Source organism: Pinus tabuliformis, chromosome 2_1 (genome assembly GCF_031772625.1).
Source record: "Pinus tabuliformis cultivar Carrire ecotype Pingquan chromosome 2_1, CPIR1, whole genome shotgun sequence".
Classification (NCBI taxonomy): domain Eukaryota; kingdom Viridiplantae; phylum Streptophyta; class Pinopsida; order Pinales; family Pinaceae; genus Pinus; species Pinus tabuliformis.
This window is the reverse complement of record NC_142299.1, coordinates 591,159,495-591,182,005: the sequence shown is the minus strand read 5'-3', so window position 1 is coordinate 591,182,005 and position 22,511 is coordinate 591,159,495.

Sequence of the window (22,511 nt, the reverse complement as noted above, 5' to 3'; positions counted from 1 at the left end):
ACTTGGTATATCCCCACTTTTTGGAAGAAGGATGTACGTATGAGTGATTGGTGATAGGAAGGTCATTTATGATGTATAGAGTCATGGTATTCTTTTAGAACATGTTTTTACAGACCTTGCTTATACTCAGCAGGAGCATAGACTCGTTCATGGACCTCAATCAGCACACTTCAACATATCAGAGAATTCAGCATGTACTCAGGGGGAGCATAGCCCTTTTCCCTTGATGACGAAGGGGGAGAGTGACTTTGGGTTGCCATCAAGTCCAAATGGGGAGATTGTTGGCTTTATGACACAAGTGTTGTCCTTGATGGTAGCTAACTCAGATGACAAATCACAGTTTAGTAGGTTAATAGCACAAAGTTTAGATCAGACTGCTTAGAAATGAAGAAAGAGAAGTATATCTAGGTTCACCATTGGTGAAGCCACGTATACATGCGGGTTCTATGTATACAAAGTCCTATATACATACACACACACTTTCACATAACGCAATGTACGTATATCTTGGAAAACTAAGTTTTGGTCCAAGGTATTTGGTCCATGGTATTTTGATCCATGGTATTGCTCCAAGGTATCTCATCCGAGGTGTTGACCCCTGGTATTGGGTCCATGGTATTGGTCCTAAGTGGTTTTGGTCCATGGTATTGAGTAAGGCCTAAGACTATAAAAGGAGGGGAAGATCATTAGGCCATGGCACTCATGTATTGGATATCTAATGAAGAGCAAGATCTAGTATGCAGGTTATTGGGTTGTTGTACACAACTAGATTAGAACTGAGGATGAACCTTAGCTAATCAGATAAAATGTTGAATCACTATCTTAAGTTGTAAAGTGAACTATCATTATGTGTTTTTTCTCATGTATATACTAGATCTGAATATTAACGCATATATTATTCTGTAAATAACATGACCTGGGTCTAACTGAAGTCTAGCATAGCTACAAAATTAAGAACTAATATTTGCAGATGTATACACTGGTTGGCCTTAAGGAAAGTGCGTATACACGTAGGTTCAACAAAATAAAGTAGTGTATACCTTATAATATCTGTTTTAGTTTTTGTTGTTTGTTGTTGTAATGTTCTGGGTTCTGGTTACTGTATTCTAGTGACAGCATTCAGAAAGATCTAATTGATGGGTTGTCAAAGTGATTGATTGACTTGGTTGTGGTTGGTTCAATAGGATATTGATTGATGCAGATATATTTGATGATTGAATGATGTTATTAATGGATCCAGTTTGAAAATTTATGAAATGTGGTCCCTGGAAGAAAAGAGGTGGTTGTAGCCTTCTATAGGCCGACATCTACGTACTAGTAATCATATCAGCTAGTAGTAGAGCTAGCAGGTTTTAGCTCCCTTCTAGGAGAAGCTGGAGAATGAGAGAAGGTTGTAGCCTTCTGCAGGTAGAAGCTTGCGTACTGGTATAAGTCTGCACCAGTACAAAATTTGTAAAAAGTATTTTCTTATTAAAAAGAAGATAGAGACGATTACAGCAGGTGGTTTTTACCCACATTGGGTTTCCACCTTATATCTTGTGTTCATGTGTGTGATTTTCTGTTCTGTTTTTACTGCACCTAGTTACTGTTTATGTGGTTCTAATGCACTGATTAAGGATTAACATATGATGAATTAACTGAATCATAAGTTTACAAAATATACGCTAGTTGCCTTAAACATAGTTGCGTATACATGCGCGTTTCATTAACTAAAGTAGCGTATATGAATCTAATTATGGAAATGAAAAATTGTTGACTTGCCAATATTGATTCACCGCCCCCTTCTCAGTATTATTTCCAACAACATATTAATTTTAATTTAGAAAAAATGTGAAGAAGGCATCAAAAAGTTAGCAAAACCCTCAAAACAGAATATGCTACTTTACTTTTAATTAATTTTCTTACAGACATCACAAATAAAATAAGGAACCATAAAGTGGACAAGAACCCATGAGAAATTTTAGTGCCTAAACAAAGAAATATGCATTATACTTTGAGTAGTAAAGATTAAAATACATACCTGAGAAAGCTAATGTGAACAACAAGACTATGATGACATGCAGAACAATCCAGGCAAATGAAAATCCCATAAGTGACCAATGCCCATGAGGGGTTCCTTGTATTATAGGCAAAGCACATCTTCCATCAATAAAAATCACATCAAATCAGATGATATATACAATAAATCACAAACACCTATGTATATATGGTCTCAAATTACCCAAATCACATTAAATTTTGTTATGAACAATAAAAAACTATGCAGCCACAAAAAAACCTTTTTTTGCTCCGCAGAATTTTTTCTCGCACTGAAGAAATAAACTAACCATAAATTATTTGAAGAGAAAAAACATCAGGAAATATGAATAGAAACGTGTTTTTGGGTTTGTCCCAGAGCTTTCTGAATACAACATTTTTGTCCATAAAACACTTTGTAGCCATTAGTGAATGATGAAGGTAATGATAAAGTGATTCCTAGAGTGCTCAAAGCACAAATATTGGAGTACTATGTCTTTGAGAAGAGAAATTCCTTCTTCTTGCGAGCCCTTCTCAGGTATTGCTCAGCTGTAACGATTTGCATATTTTTGGTAGCTGAAAAATGTAAAGTAGTTTTTCAAATTATTCACAGTTGTACATATAGGTTTATGAATAATATACCCTTCCTATGGTTCTTGTAGAATACTTTGTAAATCCAGGTTATAGTTATGGACTTTCAAGAATTTAGGTAACATAGGGTTTTAGAATTACCCCCGTAAAAACATAATTCAAACAATTTTACTGCCAATTTTGGGATTTTCAAGAATTTAGGTAACATAGGGTTTTAGAATTTCCTCGGTAAAAATATAATTGAAACAATTTTATTGGGAATTTTTTTTTTGAAAATCCAGGCCAATTTTGGGCCATCCCCGCAAGTTTTTGGCCATCCTAGGTATGACCTTTGTAGACTATGCCATTTTTATTTGCAAACTAATTTAAATTGTTATGTGGTTTACATTCAAATTTGATGGCTATGGTTGGATATTCAATTCCCCCGTGTTAAGCTTTTTCGTTGGTTCCCATTTTAATTATTCATTCCAAAGGGGTTCCATTTTTTGGTTGGTTTCCATTTGAATTCGTCATTCCAAAGGGGTTCCACTAGATAATTTTGACTTGTCTACGGAGCTCCCATTGGAAAGCTATGACTAATTACTAAAGAGAAAATTAAAAGTGATATTGGGGATGACTATCAACATTTAAATTCTGGCATAATTAATAATAAAAACTTACAATAATAAAAATCAATTTGTTATATTTTGATCTTGTTATTAAATTGTGAATATGATATTTTACAATATCATTTGCCTATACCATGGCTTATCAATACCACATGCCCAAAAACCATAACTTATTTCACGAACAGTTTATTTTATAATAATATCACAAGATTCTTAACCATGGATATTCACCACCACATTACCATGGATATCATTAACCTATAAAACCTAGGCTTTTTCTCAATACCATGGGCAAATACCATGATTTATCAATACCACATACCAAAAAAAACATAACTTATTTCATAATAAAAACATTTTAAAACAATATGAATGTATTACTAACCATGGATATTCACCCCTAGTTTACCATGGATGTTATTAACTTGTAAATAGTCTTTGTTACAATATCATGGCCCAATTACATCACCTATCAATACAATATGCCCAAAATACATAACTTATTTCACAATCAAAATATTTTATAAAAATATGACAAGATTCTTAATCATGGACATTCACGCTCACTTTTCCATTGACATTATGAACTTGTTAATAGGATTTTTTTATAATAGCATGGGGCTAATACCAAGGCTTATGAATACCACATGACAAAAATTCATAACTTATTTCACAATAATAGTATATTTTAGCAATATGACATGATTCTTAATCATGGATATTCACCCCTAGTTTAGCATGGATATTGTTAACTTGTGAATAGGCTTTGTTACAATATGATGGGCCAATACCATGACTTATCAATACCACATTCCCAAAAACCATAACATATTTCACAATAAAAATAATTTATTTAAATTTTATTTTGTAACATTTGCTAAATTGAAGCTAAAAAGAAAAAGGTTATAATTACTTTTGAGATATATCTAAACTCTTTATCCTCTCCACTACTAAAACTATTGCATAGAAATTAAATTAAGGTTTTAATAAGATTAAAAATGGGAATAATTTTATATTTAAAGATGTGAAATTTATATAATATAAATAGTGTCAGTAAGAACCAGCATATATCCACTTTAACTAAGAATCCCAGGGATGAAAAAAAGAAAAGTGAAGGGGAGACAGGGGTGAGGGAGATAGTAACAAATATAGAGGTCAGAGAGAGAGAGGGAGAGAAGTGGTAGATGTATAGAGGTCGAGGGACATAGTAGAGGAGGGAAGAGAGTGATAGGGAGAGAAGGGGAAGAGAGAAATAGGGAAACACATAGATGGATGGGAGAGATAAAAGGGAAGAGAAAGGCATATAATGAAATAGTTGGGGAGAGAGAGAGAGAGAGAGAGAGAGAGAGAGAGAGAGAGATGGGGAGGAGAGATAGAGGGAGGTGGTAGAGAAATGTGGAGAGAGGAATCAAGATCGAGAAGGAGAGAGAGATGGAGTTGGAGGGAGAGAGAGAGAGGGAAGGAATAATAATTACATAAGGGGAGAAAGGTTGAGAGAAAGAGGAGAGGGGGAGGAAAGAGAGAGAGAGAGAGAGAGAGAGAGAGAGAGAGAGAGAGAGAGAGAGAGAGAGAGAGAGAGAGAGAGAGAGAGAGAGAGGCAGAGAGGAAGAGGGAGGGGGAGAGAGATAGATAGATATGGAGAGAGTGTGTGTATTTTTGGGGGTGAAATAGAGAGAGTGAAGAAGAAAGAGACACGTAAATACAAAAATAGATATTATATAGTATTATATAGCCAACCTATATCCATCTTAACCTCGAACCTATCAAGCACTCAGAGGGATCAAATGTCTCGAAGTGCACACCTTTTCTCAAGTTTTTCACTAAAAAAAGAGGTTTTCACCTCGAGAGATTTGATCCTTCTGGGTGCTTAATAGGTTTGGGCTTAAGATGGATCTAGGCTAGCTATTTGTATTTGAAGTTCTTAAGAGGAAATAATACTTGGATATTTTGTATAATTTTAGCATAATTACATGTATTTGATGTATGGTTTTGTATAAATTATAAATATATACTTCTCATGAAATTTATTTTTGCACATCAATACCGCAAAGCGTGGATTGTTTAACATAGGGTTTAACGGGTGGCACAATGTTCTTTTAGGATTCAAGGTAATGTCTTGAAACCTCAACAACCTTTCATACAACACATGCAACATTGTGCCTACCAAGTTTCAAACCCCATATTCACATTCGACAACTTCTGTGCACATCTAGGGGTTCACATGCCTATTATGAGGAATCTCAACCATCACAGAGCCATCATGGAAGCCCAACATTAACATATGGTATCAAGAAGACAATAATGATCATCATTTTTATGAAATCAGACCATCTTTAGAAACTAAGAAAATATTCTTGTAGTGGCATGTATTCCTATGTAAATTATGACTAATAACTTAGGTAGTGGGAAATGCCATAAAAACAAAATTTCCAATAAGGAAAAGACATCATTTTTGTATTAATATTAATGTAGACATGTAATTTAGATCATCTAACACATACTAAATTTTCTTTACCTGAATGACAAGATATTGTAATATGTTCAACATCTAATGTTTGGGCAACATCAAAATCCCCACAGGATTCAAAATAATTTGATAAGAGTCTAGTACTACTATGTTCATATTGTATTTTGAAACTAGATAAACAACATGGTACCCAAGTTAAAAAATAGTATCCTAATTTCAATGTTTATGACCCTGATAATAGAAAATGTAGATATGCGTGAAAAGTTAAGTATGCAACTAAAGGAAATGTATCCTCTACTAATTACTCAACACTTCTCCTTGTAGGTCTTCTTCATAATGTATTTGACCCATCTCTAAGCCCACTGTAATTTTTGATAATCTATCAATACTTTAATATAATTGCCTATGAATGTGATCAAAGGGTATAACACTGAAGGTTCTAATCAACTCCATAACTCTAATCCACTGATGTAGTAAAGAAGTGTTTAAAGAAGTATAACCTTTCCGCCAATCTATAACAACTTTTGAATCCCCTTATCACTTGTAAATTTAGATTGCGAAAGTGACATAATTAAAATGACTAACATAAACGACTAATTTGTACTATTTATTACTTATTAAGTAGTCATATTTATGTTACTAGACTAAATTAGTCATTCACTTTAGTCATTTTTAGTTGTATAATTTATTAGCTAGTCGTATATATTAACCAGAGACTAAATTAGTCATTTATGTTAGTCATTTTTTGTTAGTCACTTAAGATTGCTCATTTTTGGTAGCATTCCAGTTGGAAAAGCTATGGTGACTAACTTTTTCAGCCACCTAGTCATTAATTTCATCATTTTATACTAGTGCTTCTCTCTCTCTCTCTTTAATTTGCAATTTGTCTCTCTAGTGTTATTGTGATCCTCTTTCTTCAATTCCTACTTCTTACAATTAATATTGAGTTCCTTTCCTGAAAAATAAGGAAGATACAATAAAGAGCATAAGACATGAAAGACGATGGACACTCGAATATAAAATAAAGTATACTATAAAGGATTTATATGATATATACCTTAACATCAACAATATTTTCAATGTCATTTTTCCCCATAAAAGAAAGAAACTCAAACAAGTTTTCTTCAGTTGGGAAATAGTGGCCATTATGTGGCCAGATGACCTGTATAAACAAAAAATGTAAAGCATCACCATAGAAAATAACACCTTATCAAACTTATTATTCAACCTTCAAGGAATTCTAGACACAATCATGCCAACTAAGTTACATGCTAAAAAGCTCAAGTTTTTGATTACTTATAAAGTGTGAGAATGTATGCATGTATATAACTAGATAATGTAGAAGTCTAAGTGAATAAGTCCAGGGCTAGAGGTCGATGAAGTCAAGAATTCCCAAGTGTGATGAGCATTTCTTCAGAAAATAACTACTATTTGGGTCCATTATCACATATCAATAAGCCAACTAGTATATATAAAATTATTAATGTTTTTATTATATTTATTGATCACTACAATATAAGTGGATAAAATGCAAAGAAAACTCCCTTCCCATTCTATTCCTAACCTATGGTAGAATATATTAGTTGTGATTTGGAGCAAATTTCCAACATCGAAAATATATATCAATCACCACTAGTAATCCCCCAAATAGGATTATTTTCAAATGTAACTTTCATATGCCAACTGTTATATGATTATTGAATGGAAAATACATACTGAATTCCAACACCAAACTTCCAATTTGACGGAACACCTGTGCCATCCTTAATCACTCAAACTCAAAACATCAATACTCATTATAATGAAAAGATAAAATAAGAGTAGTTTTGATCTATTTTTTCAGATTTACATGCAAAGCACTAATAGTTTTCCAATATTTACCACACTTATAATTTCTAAGATATAACACATCGATTGATATTTTACAAGAAATACTTGATTCAATACAAAAAATAATTTAACATATTACAGCAATACCACCAATGTTTGATCCTCAATTAGTTCAAACTAGTTAGGACAAAAACTTCAAGAAAGAGCAGCAAGTGGAAATAACAAATCCATCAATTAATAATAAATCAAAAAAGGATAAGATTTTTGTTGAATCTTGATAAACAACTATAAATTATATTTACAATCCACTACAGCTAGTGGTCTTATTCAAAGAGAGATACTTCTTGGAGAACTCATCTTCCAAATTCTTCGCTCTATCCATGAAGTTTTTTTCGATCGTCAAAATTGAATTTGCATTCAATATTTTAGGTTTCTGAAGCTTCCCAAACGCCTTTCTAAATGAAGCTATGAATTTCATTGATTTTCAAAAAATTCTTCTTATATTGAAAAAATATAGTTTGATCATGTGATAGATAATTCGAGCAAGTAAAAAATTGTGTACAATATTTTTTAGAAGACTTCATGTTAAAAGGAAAACTTGCATATTTCAGATAGAAAAATAATCCTAATAGAGATGGTCAATATTACAAAACAATAGAGTGGATATAAAACTACAGATATAACAAAAGAAATCCTAATCTTAATACAGTTGATTAATTATTCTAAGTGAAGCCAACTAGTTATATACAATTTTCATTTTCAGCTTTCTTTCTTGTATCCTTATTGGACATGAAAGCTAACTTGCATTCATCTCGCAAATCTATTTTAGCAAGATTATATTTTTCATTTTCATATTCCACACTTTTTTTTCCATGAACAATCACCGTAGGAATTGCAGGAATTAGTAACTACATCACTTGAGTTGCCAACTTTCATTTTCTCAATTTATGATTTCCTGTATGTGCATTAATTGAAATTTCCTTGGGGGAGTTTTAGATAGAAAATAATAGGTCTAAAAACAAAACATTAATCGTTCAAAAAAATGACTAATTATATGTTTCCATTAGATATTTCTTTATCGTTGGAAGAAAACTACTCAAGTACGGTCAACTGACATCATTAAAGTTGTCCAAAACCAACCTGGTGGACATTTGAAGTTCTTCTACATGAAGTTGTACCTTTTCCTGAAAAAATTTATCTGTGTGTTTGACAAGGATACTAACTTCTCTGAGAGTGATGACTTATACTTACCATCACATTTTATCATTTCCAACCAATTTTTTAACACCTTAACAAATAATATTTTTTGTTGCATCTCAATTTTGTATGGTCTCATTACCCCTAACATATATGACCTACGCATGAGGCTATTGGTACAAATAATATAACACATACCCAAAAATATGAATGGAATTAATGATTATAGATGTTTATGGATCAATGTTATAGCTTGTAGGAGCAGTTGGTTGTTGCATAGACACCTTCTGGAAGTCCCTAAGAGAATGAAGCTAGGACTAGTCAATGGTCCAAAATTGGACCCAGTAATTTAATTTATTTTCTTTACAAGTAGCCATGATGAATGTTGTTTACCCTTGCTTTTATTATGTAACAAGGTGTGAATTTGGATTAGTAATTCTCCTTAGTGGATATACTTAGTGGTGATATTTTCTAACATTAAATAAATTCCCTATATTCATTATATCTCCATTTCTCTTTCTTCATTCCATTATGTATGATCTCATCTGCAACTTATATAATACATAATTAAAAGATCAGGTAGCCATCTGCAACATTAATTTTCTTTATTTACAAGTAGCCATTATGAATGTTGTTTACCGTTATTTTTATTATGTAACAAGCTGTGAATTTTGATTAGTAATTCTCCTTAGTGGAGATACTTACTGTTGATGTTTACTAACATTCAGTAACTTCCCTCTAATCATTATATCTCAATTTTTCTTGTTTTATTCCAGTATGTATGCTCCCATCCACAACATCTATAATACATAACTAAAATATTTCCATGAATTCATTCTCCTGTAAATTCATATGCTCTAGGCCCCATGTGATTAATATGATATTGTTTGCAATAAATATGAACTATATATTCCAATAAACAAGCATAAATTTGGTCATAATCTAGCAATCCAACCAAAACAGGAAATTAGAAAAATGTCAAACATGGTTGAGAGATATGGAGATGAATATATGAAAAAGTTTTATTTATTTGTATCATAATTCCAATCACCCTACATAGATATATCTTAACCCTTGATCTATCAAGCACCAAGATAGATAAAATCCTTTGAAGTGTGAACCTTTGCTTAAGTTTTTTCACTCTAAAAAATGTTTGCACCTTGAATCTCCACACATTATAGATACACTATTAATACAAATCTAAACTGGTTTACATTTTATTTATAACACATGAAATTTATATATTTATGGTTTGGCATACTAGAGATGTAGATTATAGAATGCACCTCTCGATGCAATGCCAAATGTCAATATATTTATTTGGAAAACTACAAAGAGGGGATATTCTCTAATGGTTTCATTACGAGGCTAATATCATAGAAACTAGAGAAATAAAGAGCATAAAAGAAAATAAAGATAGATATTTCAATTAAGAAATTTATTAGTAGCAGAAGTTGTTGATATCTTAAGCAATGTTCACTCTAGCTGAACCGTAAGGCAAACAAGTTACTGAAATGGATTTTAGAGGAAATAGTCCTAAAATTGTTTAGGAAAGGTTCAAGAAAACTAAAGCTGAGCAAGAAAAGGAATTAAATTTATGTCGAAACACAATAAAAAGAATATAATGTTTCCTTAATCAACCAATCACATGTGCATCCCCTATTCTTCATACACTATAGCCAATATAATATCCCATCTATGAATTCACATTACTAAAAAAAATTATGCAATTGAGTAGGCACCTTCACACCTTTGGTGTACAATGTCTTTCCTATCACTACATGCACCAAATTTATTGTTGGCATTATGACACCAGTTTGGAATAGGTTTGGCTCTATGACATAAGTGTTGTCCTTGATGGAAGCTCATTAAAATGGTAGATCACAGTTCAAGCTCTCAGAATGAAAGAAAATGAGGTATACGCATGTTCCTCATAACAAAGTCGCATATACATGTAGGTGTGCTGATCAGAAGGCGTGTATACGTATGCACGCACTTTCATGCAAAGAAAGGCACGTACATGTGGGAAAACTTATGGTTGGTCCATGGTATTTATTCCAACGTATTTGAACCTATGGTTTTGGTCCTTGGTATTGCATTTAAAGTGTTGAACCCAAGTATTGGCTCCCTAGTATTAGTACTCAATGGTTTTGGACCATGGTTTGAGTAAGGCCTAAGACTATAAAAAGGGAAGGAGATCATTTGGCAAGGGTATGGACTTATGTGTTGAATATCTTGAGAGGGGCAAGATCTGGAATACTAATGATTGGTTGGTGAGTCACAGCAGGACCTGAATCAAGGAGGAACCTGAGCATTACACGATGGTTAAGATCTATTGATGGGTCGAGATGTCAAGGCTTGAATAGTAGTATCATTGTGTGATTTTGATCTATTATATTTGGCGCATGATTAGATCTATAAATCTGATAATCTGGGTATAACTGATGTCTGATTAAGTAAAAGGATAAATTATGTTTTATAGATCTATACGCAGATTCGACATAGCGGAGGTCCGTATACACGCAGGTTAAGCAAGTGAAGACTACGTATACACTGGTTGGCTTTGGCATAGTTGCGTACGTACGCATGTTTCTATTGGTGAAGTAGCGTACGTCTCTTGAAATATGTTATAGCTGCTTTCGTTTATTGTTGCAGTGTTCTGGGTTTAGAATTGGTGTCTGGTTACTGGTACTAGATTTTGCTTACAGCAATCTGAGAAGTTATTGGTTGATTCAGTATTTGTACAGAGGAGTTTGGCTGTTGCAGATCTACTTGATGTTTGATTGATATTCATGGATCCAGTCTGAAAATTTATGAAACGTGGTCCCTGGAAGAAAATAGAAGGTTGAAGCCTTCTGTAGGTCACCACCTACGTACTAATACCTCAGCTAGTACAAGAGCTAAGGGGGGTGTAGCTCCCTTCCAGGAGAAGCTGGAGAATGAGAGAAGGTTGTAGCCTTCTGCAGGTAGAAGCCTGCGTGCTGGTATAAGACTGCACCAGTATAGAATCATTGTAAAAAGAAGTTTCTAATTGAAAGAAGACAAAGACATATTGCAGCAGGTGGTTTTCACCCACATTGGGTTTCCACCTTGTATCTTGTGTTCTTCTATGCGACTCGCTGCTCTACCTTTCTATTCCTACTTACTGTTATATGGTTCTGACACACAAATTAATGATCAACATCTAAAGAATAAATTAAAATAGAAGTTTGGAAGTTATACGCGAGTTTCATTAGTTAGAGTAGTGTATACACACTATTTTCATTAACTCGAGTAGCGTATACAAATATTTGTATAAATTGAAAAATAATTTGACTTAATAATATTGATTCACCCCCCTCTCAGTATTATTTTCAGCAATTGGTATCAGAGCAGGTCCTTGAGGAGAAGCTTGATCGCTTGAAGGAAGGTATATCATCATGAGCATCTATGAAAAGGAAGCATCAATCAAGCCACCAATTTTTGATGGGAGCAACTTCGTCTATTGGAACGTAAGAATCACTACCTATCTTCAATCTCTTGGTACAGAAGTTTGGGATATTGTCGAAATAGGATACACATTTCCTTCAGCAACTCCTACGGATAGGCTGGTAAGAAGAAGTATGAAACAAATGTAAAGGCTGTCAATACCCTATTAGTGAGTTTATCTCAATCAGAATTTGTCAAGGTTATGGAGCTCAAAACCACAAAAGAAATATGGGACAAGATCATTCTGAGCTATGAAGGAGATGATCAGGTAAAACGAGCAAAACTTCAAACTCTCAGAATGTACAATGATGAAAGCGTGGCTAACTATTTCCTTCATATAGATGAGATTGTTAGTTGTATGAAAAAATTGGGTGAAGAAATAAAAGAAGTTTTTTTGGTTGAAAAGGTTCTAAGATCTTTGTCTCCTAGGTTTGATTCAAAATTTTCTGCCATAGAATAAAAGTAGAATCTACAGAGTCTTACCATGTCACCTCTACACGAAATCCTAACTACTTACGAAATGAGAAAAGGTGGACCATCATACAGGAGAGATGCTACATTCAAGGCCTCAGGAAAAGGAGATTACAATGAGTCAGAAGAAGAGGAAGAATCTAATTTTTTAAGAACCTTCAACGGGGAACCGGAAGATTTAGGGGTAAGCTACCTTTCAAATGCTTTGCTTGTGGGAGAGTCATTCATTATGCTGCCAAATGTCCTCATAAAGATAAGATTGACAAAGGTAAGGAACCAGTTAGATGGAACAGGAAACAGAATGTATGTAAGAAGAGCTATTACACACATGAAGACATTGATGGACTTTCAAATAGCGATGAAGACGAGAAAGGTAATGATTATAGACCTTTGATGGCTTTTGAAGATGATTATTTATTGGATGCTATAGATGAAGAAAGTCTTTATGAAGAAATTTCTAAACTCAAAATTTGCTTAGAGGAGAAAACTATGATTATTGATACTCTGACATCCCAACTTGCTGAAATGGAGAAGCACAATGAAAAGTTAGAATGTGAAATTGTTGGACTTAGAAAGGACATTGAGAAAATGAAAGCTCTTAATCTTAGATTTGCAAAAGGATCTAAAACTTTAGATGAGATTATCAAAGTCCAACATTCTCCTCTAATCAAGACAGGTCTTGGGTATACCAAAGAAACATCTCAAGCACATAAGCCATCTACCTCCAAAAGGTATCTTGAAGCTGCAAGGAAAAGTGAGTAGGTTGACAATCAATAGCAAAGGCCCAATGGAGATCATCAGGTAAATCAGGGATAATTTACCTCAAGAATGAACAAAGTCTACCAGGTAAATCGGGGGCAATCTCTTTCAAGGATTAACAGAAGCTACAACCAACCACAGGTAAATCATTCTCAATTTTCCTCAAGAATGGATGTCAATAGAAACTAAAATCATTTGGTTGGTAGATTTGATAACCGCAGGAGTTTCTTCAATGGCCAATTTTTCTCTTGCCATAAATTTGGTCACAAAGAAGCTCAATGTGTTGCGTACAAGACAGTCATGACTAGAGAAGCTCAAAAACAAAGGAGTATGACTGGGATCATGAAAAGGACCTAAAATAACTTTTCTTCTCTTGAAAACGAAATAGAATGTTCTATTTGAAACAACTTCGGTCATGATGATTCTGAATGTAGGAGTAGGTTTCGATAAATAACTCAGAAGGAGAAAGCTTCATTAATTCCAAAAACATGGAGAAGGAAAGAACCACTACCAGAAAGATGTGGGATAGCCTTATATGTGGAAGGATAGGAGAATCAGTGGTACATCGACAGTGGATGCTCAAAACATATGACAAGTGATAAAGATAAACTTTAGTCATATAGTGCTTTAGAAAAGCAAAAGAAGGTCTCATTTGGAAATGAAACCCCTGCACTCATAAAAGGTAAAGGTTCTGTTCTTTTGAAAGAAAAGGCCAAGGCTGGAAATGTTATATATGTTGATGGCTTAAATTTATTAAGTGTCAGTCAAATGTGTGATCAAGGAAATGAAGTAATATTTCGATCAAATGGATGCATTTTTCGTGAGCTTGATACAAGAGAAACATTGATCAAAGGCATAAGAACTCCAAATAATTTATATATACTCAAGGGAGGACAACAAAAATGCTATCTAAGCAAGAATGATGAACATTGGCTATGGCACAGAAGATTGGGGCATCTAAGCTTCTCATAGATAAGGAAAGCGTGCAAATATCAGGCGATTCATGATTTACCTGACATCAAAATTCCAGACAATACAATATGCAAATCATGTCAATTTGGTAAGCAAACTAGAACTAATTTCCCTGAATAGGAAGGATCAGCTAGCAGGCCATGTGAACTTGTCCATACTGATGTATGTGGTCCATCTAAGAAAAGGTCACCTCGAGGAGAAGAATACTTTATATTGTTCATTGAATACTTTTCCAGGATGTGTTGGATAGGACTTATGAAGCATAAAGATGAAGATTTCAAAAAGTTCAAGTCATTCAAAGCCTTGGTGGAAAACAAATCAGATCGCAGAATCGAATGCCTAAGGTCTGATCGAGGAGGAGAATTTACCTCGAATGAGTATTTTGATTTTTGTGAAGAACATGGAATAAGAAGGGAATTATCTACTGCTAGAACTCCTCAGCAAAATGGAGTAGTGGAAAGGATGAACATAATGGTTCAACAAATGGCTCGTGCTATGCTTCATGAGTTTGGAACTCCCGCAACCTTGTGGGGTGAAGCCGCATTTGCTGCAGTTACTATTCTCAACAAAACGAATATCCAGGTAGACATCACTTAGACTCCTCATGAACTTTGGTATCGTAAGACTCGCAGACTAAAATACTTCAAAATTTTTGGAAGCAAATGCTACAACAAGAAGGTTGATGAAAATCTTGGCAAGTTTGAACCTAGAGTAGATGAAGGTATTCTCCTTGGTTACTCCCCCCCACAACAAAGCATACAAGTGTTACAATAAAAGCCTTGGAATTTTTTTTGAAAGTATTGATGTAGTGGTTGATGAAGAAGGAATCACTCCTAGGCAGGTAAAATCTGAATATTTCGAAGATGATGAGGACTATCCATCAACATCAAATCAGATTCATGATGAAGAGGAAACCCATGAGGCACCAGAAGAACATATAAGGATAGAAGAAAAGACTCCATCTAGGTATATTTAGAAGAATCATCCAGAATCTCAAATTTTGGGACAGAAAGAGGCAGGGGTACAGACAAGAAGAACCATTTCAGAAGCTTCAAGCTATCTAGCATTGCTCTCCTCCACTAAACCACAAAATGTAAGAGAGGCAAGCAAAGATGAATGCTGGGTCAAGGCCATGGAGGAAGAACTTGAGCAGATTGAAAAGAATAACACTTGGGATTTGGTTCCTAGACCAAAAGATAAGAATGTCATAGCAACAAAATGGATATTCAAAAATAAGCTGAATGAAAATGGAGATGTGATTAGAAACAAGGCCAGACTAGTTTACAAAGGGTATGCTCAACAAGAAGGGATAGACTTTGAAGAAACTTTTGCACCAGTTGCTAGACTTGAGGCCATAAGAATGTTCCTTGATCTTTCTAGTTTTGAGAAGTTCAAAGTATTTCAAATGGACATGAAGTCTACCTTCTTGAATGGAGACTTGGATGAAGAAGTATATATTGAACAACCAGATGGGTTTATTCTTGGAAATGATCCAAAACTTGTATGCAGACTCAAAAAGGCTCTCTATGGCCTTAAACAGGCTCCAAGGGATTGGTATTATCGGTTGGATAAGTACCTCCATCAACAAGGTTTTATAAAAGGATCAACTTCTAGCAATCTATATATAAAAATTGACAATCATAAGTTGCCAATACTTGTTGTGTACGTTGATGATATCATCTTTGGTAGCAATGAAGAAGAAATGAGTCAAAATTTTGCCTTGGTGATGCAGAAAGAGTTTGAAATGTCCATGCTTGGTGAGCTCACATATTTTCTTGGTTTACAAGTTCAACCAAACAAAGACGACATTTTTCTATCACAAACCAAGTATCTCAAGTAGATCTTGAAGAAATATGGGATGGAGGATTCAAAACCAGTATGTACCCCTATGGTGACTGGATGTAGCGTCAGCACAAATGATGAATCGGAAACAATACATCAACCAACCTATAGATCCATGATTGGTAGTCTACTCTATTTAACAGATACCTGACCAGACATTATGCATGTAGTGGGAATAGTTGGAAGGATTCAGGAAAATCCAAAGGAAACTCATCTTCAGGCAGTTAAGAGAATTTTCAAGTATCTTCAAGGAACTCAAAACTATGGCTTATGGTATCCTAGAGGTACAGATCTCACACTTCATGCATATACAGATGCGGATTGGGTAGGGAGCATGGATGACAAAAAAAGCACTAGTGGTGGTGCATTCTTCATGGGTCCTAGATTAGTATCTTGGTTTAGCAAGAAACAAAGTTATATTGCATTATCTACAGCTGAAGCAGAATATGTAGCTACTGCATCTTGCTGCACACAACTCCTTTGGATGATGCAAACATTGCAAGACCTTCAAATCACTTGTACTCCACCTATCTCCATTTTTTGTGATAATACAAGTGCAATCAGTGTTTCAAAGAATCCTGTCATGCATTCAAATATGAAGTACATACCGATCAAGTATCATTTTCTCCAGAAACAAGTGCTTGAGCAAAAGGTCAAATTGGAGTATGTTCCCTCTAAGGAACAATTTGTTGATATCCTGACCAAACCACTGCCCAGGGAGACATTTGAAGACCTCAGACAAAAGCTGGGGGTAGTTGATGCATCATCTTGTTGTTGAATCTTGTCTGTTTTAGAGGAAAGTGGTGGTACGCGAGTTGAATAAGGAGGATCTGCATACATACACCATTTTATCAAGGTAGAGTCACGTATATGTTGGTTTGAAGAAAAGTAGTAGGGCCAGGCTCAAGATGAAAAGAGTCTGATATGGGTCTGACAGAGACCATTCAACATAGGTTCAGGGGGAGCATATATTCTTCTAATAATGCATTCTTGGCATTATCTTAGAAGATCTTGGTTCAAATTCATAGTTTGTGGAATAGGTGCAGAAGGAGAACATGGGTGCTGTTCTGAATAATGATTGACAAATGTTGTTGATGTTTGTTGTTGATAAATTTCATAGTCTTGCTATAGATATTTTGTCTCTATCTGTAATATTTCTTTTATCAAGGTCATGTAATGGCCTACTTTGGTTTCCCCACTATGCCTGGGATGAATGATGTAATGTTCTTATTTTATCATGTATCCCCTCTTGGTTGGGTGGATGAGTCAATACTGGTATATTCCCATTTGGATGAGAGATGGATGTATGTATGAGTCTTTGGTGATATGAAGGTCATTTATGATATATAAAGTCATGTTTTAGAACATCTTATTGCAAACGTTGCCTACAAGTCAGGGGGAGCTTGGATAGCTCAGTAGGGCAGAGATTTCAGCATGGACTCAAGGGGAGCATAATCCTTTGCCCTTGATGTCAAAGGGGGAGAATGACTTTGAGTGACTTTGGGTTGCCAGCAAGTCCAAAGGGGGAGATTGTTGGCATTATGACACTAGTTTGGAACAGGTTTGGCTCTATGACATAAGTGTTGTCCTTGATGGCAACTCACTCAAATAGAAGATCATAGTTCAGGCTCTCAAAATGAAAGAAAATGAGGTATACACAGGTTCCTCATAACAAAGTCGTGTATACATGCGGGTGTACTGATCAGAAGGCGCATATACATATGCATGCACTTTCATGCAAAGAAAAGCGCGTACATGTGGGAAAACTTATGGTTGGTCCATGGTATTTAGTCTGACATATTTGAACCTATGGTTTTGGTCCTTGGAATTCCATTTAAAGTGTTGAACCCAAGTATTGGGTCCCTAGTATTAGTTCTCAATGGTTTTGGACCATGGTTTGAATAACGCCTAAGACTATAAAAAGGGAAGGAGATCATTTGGCAAGGGTATGGACTTATGTGTTGAATATCTTGAGAGCGGCAAGATATGGAATACTGGTGATTGGTTGGTGAGTCACAGCTGGATCTGAATCAAGGAGGAACCTGAGCATTACACGATGGTTAAGATCTATTGATGGGTCGAGATCTCAAGGCTTGAATAGTAGTATCATTGTGTGATTTTGATCTATTATATTTGGTGCGTGATTAGATCTATAAATATGATAATCTGGGTATAACTGATGTCTAATTAAGTAAAAGGATAAATTACCTTTTATAGATATGTATGTGGGTTTGACACAGCGGAGGCGCGTATACACACAGGTTAAGCAAGTGAAGATTGTGTATACGCTCGTTGGCTTTGGCATAGCTGCGTATGTACACATGTTTCTATTGGTGAAGTAGCATACGTCTCTTGAAATATGTTTTAGCTACTTCTGTTTATTGTTGGAGTGTTCTAGGTTCAGAATTGGTGTCTAGTTACTGGTACTAGTTTCTGGTTACAACATTCTGAGAAGTTATTGGTTGATTCAGTATTTGTACAGAGAAGTTTGGTTGTTGCAGATCTACTTGATTTTTGATAGATATTCATGGATCTAGTCTGAAAATTTATGAAACATGGTCCTTGGAAGAAAAGAGAAGGTTGAAGCCTTCTGTAGGTCACCACCTATGTACTAGTACCTCAGCTAGTACAAGAGCTAAGGGGTTTGTAGCTCCCTTCCAGGAGAAGCTGGAGAACAAGAGAAGGTTGTAGCCTTCTGCACGTAGAAGCCTACGTGCTGGTATAAGACTGCACCATTACAGAATCATTGTAAAAAGAGGTTTCTAATTGAAAGATGATAGAGACATATTGCAGCAGGTGGATTTTACCCACATTGGGTTTCCACCTTATATCTTGTGTTCTTTTGTGTGACTGGCTTCTCTAATTTTCTATTCCTGCTTACTATTATATGGTTTTGACACACAGATTAATGATCAACATCTGAAGAATAAATAAAATTAGAATTTTGGAAGTTATACGCGAGTTTCATTAGTTAGAGTAGCGTATACACGTTATTTTCATTAACTGTAGTAGCGTATACAAATCTTTGTATAAATTGAAAAAGAATTTGACTTAATAATACTCATTCACCGCCCCTCTCAGTATTATTTTCAACATTTATCTGATAGGTTCATTCATAAACCCTCTCTGCCTAACAATGAACTATTAATTCAGTGTTCAACTTAACAGACAATTAATTTGTCCCCAAGGTTCCATTTTCAATGTGCTTTGCTCCACCCAAATGGCACAAATTTGAAAGTGATGGCACTAGGTAAAAGTCTTAGGTGCCAGCTCTTAGTGGAATCAACTGAAATAGCTTCTCATGGTTCCCCAATTCATCCACTAAAATTCATTCAGTTTTTGTAAAATAGTAGATCACTGGCAACACAATTCAGTCTGAGGGGGTATTTTTCCATGTTCATTAGTGGTAGGAAATATTTTTTTGTGTCCAAGTAAAAAATGAAATAACTAGTTACAAAACATAAACATCATAACTCAAATGTGACATATCTCCTATCATATAGAAACTTTTACATGAAATAGGGCACTCACCTATTTGATTGTAAACAACAAATATGCAGCTAGCAATGCACCATTTGATGAGCATACATGTAGGGATATATGCCATGAGATTTTCAAAACCACCACATCCAATTGTGTTATCCCAATGTGTACCATCTTAAATGATGAAATTTTGTGTTTGTTAATTGATAATAATTTTATCAACATATTTGTCATGACTGTCCAATGTTAATCACTATTATGTTAAGCTAAATATCATAATGCAACCTTCACTAATATACACCTCAATAGAGAAGTTTACAAAGTATCATCCAATATACATTACAAGGATATAATTCCATTAATACATATCAAAATCCTTTTGGAAATATATGTCACTTAAATTTTTATTTTAATTTAGCTTGCAATTAAAAAAATTACAAAGACAAGAGGGAAACAAAAAACACACAAGTACCTCTAAGCAATGTTAGTGCCTAAATGAGGGATAATATTTTACAGTTATAGAAAAAAATGTTTTCCTTAAGCTAATGAGAAAACCAAGGCATATCTCTCATGTAGTTGATTTTAGGGGAAGATATGTCATGAAGGTCCTCGTATGATAAATACTATTGTGCTACACTATATATCAGAACACCATCTTCACTAATGTGAATTTTTAACAGAGCAATTTGCAATGTATCATTCAATATGCATTACAAGGAGATAGTGGCACTCATGCTAAACAAGATCCTAAAAAAGGGATATGGAATATTAATTTTAATTTAAAATACTTCTTGGGAAGAAGACATCACAAAGTCAACAAAACCCTCAAAATGGAATATGTTGTTTTACTTTTAATTATTTCTTTTATAGACATCACAAATACAAGGAGGAACCACAAAGAGGACAAGCACCCGCGAGCAATTTTAGTGCCTAGAAAAAGAAAGACATATTGCAATTTGAGTAGTAAACATTAAAATGCATCCATGCCAAACCTAATGCGAACACCAAGACTATGATGAGATGCAGAACACACCAAGCAAATAAAAATCCCACAAATGACCAATGCCCTTGTGAGATTCCTCGTATTACAGCGAATGCACATCTCCCATGAACAAAAGGCACATCAAATTAGATGATATCTATAGGCAATCATAAATACCCATATAGATATGGTCTCAAATTACTTAAATCACATTAAATTTTGTTGTGAATGATAAAAAAAAAATCCACCCACAACAACAACAAAAGATTGCTCTACCGAAAATAGTTTGTTCTGACTAAAGAAATAAATTAGTGATAAATAATTTTAATAGAAAAAGCATCATGAAATATGAATAGAACCTTCTTTTTGGGTTTGAATCGGAGCTTTTTGAATACAATATTCTTCTCCCTAATATCCTTGGTAGCCATTGGTGAATGATGAACATAAGGATAAAGTAAATGTCATAGTGGTTATTGAAAAGGTTAGATTACTATGTCTTCGAGAAGAGTAATGCCTTATTCATGTGAGCCCTCCTTAATTATTGCTTGACTGTTCTGTAATGATTTGTATATTTTGGTAGTTGGAAATGTAAAGTGGTTTTTCAAGTTATTCACAATTTTACATATAGCTTTATGAATAATCTACCTTTCCTATGGTTCTTGCAGAATACTTTGTAAGTCAAGGTTATAGTTACAGATTTTCAAGAATTTAGATAACATAGAGTTTAATTTAAATTGTTACGTCATTTATATTCAACTCTGATGGCTATGTTCGGATAGTCAATTTCCCTGTGTAATTTTTTTTCGTTGGTTTCCCTTTGAAGTCATCATTCCAAAGAGGTTCCATTACATAATTTGGACTTGTCTAGATTAGAAAGTTGGGACTAATTACAAAAGAAGTTATTAAATTTGATGGTAATTGTTTAATGTACTATTTTTTTAATAATGGAAATGACCAATATAGAGTAGATGTTTAGATGTAATATGAATATGTAAAAATAAATAAATATCAACTTAATTAAAGAATATAAAAAATCAAAAGTAATATTTCTGATGGCTTAAAAATTTAGATGTTGGGTTAATAAATAATACAAACCAATTTGCTATATTTTGATTTTGTTACTAACTTTTGAATTGGCTTTGCTACAATACCATGGTTTATCAATTCCGCATGCCAAAGAACCATAAATTATTTCACAACCAAAATATTTTATAATAATATCACAAGATTCTTAACCATGGATATTCACCCCCAAGTTACCATGGATATCATTAACCTATAAAAACTAGGCTATGTTTCAATACCATGGGCCAATACCATGGCTTATCAATACCACATACCAAAAAGAACATAACTTATTTTACAATCAAAATATTTTAAAACAATATAAGATTAACCATGGATATTCACCCCCACCTTACCATGGATATTATTAACTTCTAAATAGAATTTGTTATAATACCATGGGCCAATGACATTTATTATCAATACCATGTGCCCAAAAAACATAACTTATTTCACAATCAAAATATTTTATAACAATATGACAATATTCTTAATCATTGACATTCACCCTCACTTTTCAATTGATATTATGAACTTTTGAATAGGCTTTGTTATAATAGCATGGGGCTAATACCAAGGCTTATCAATACCACATGCCAAAAAATCATAACTTATTTCACCATCAAAATATATATTAAAAATATGACAATATTCTTAACCATGGATATTCACCCCAAGTTTACCATGTATATTATTAACTTGTAAATAGGCTTTGTTACAATACTATGGGCCAATACCATGGCTTATCAGTACCACATGC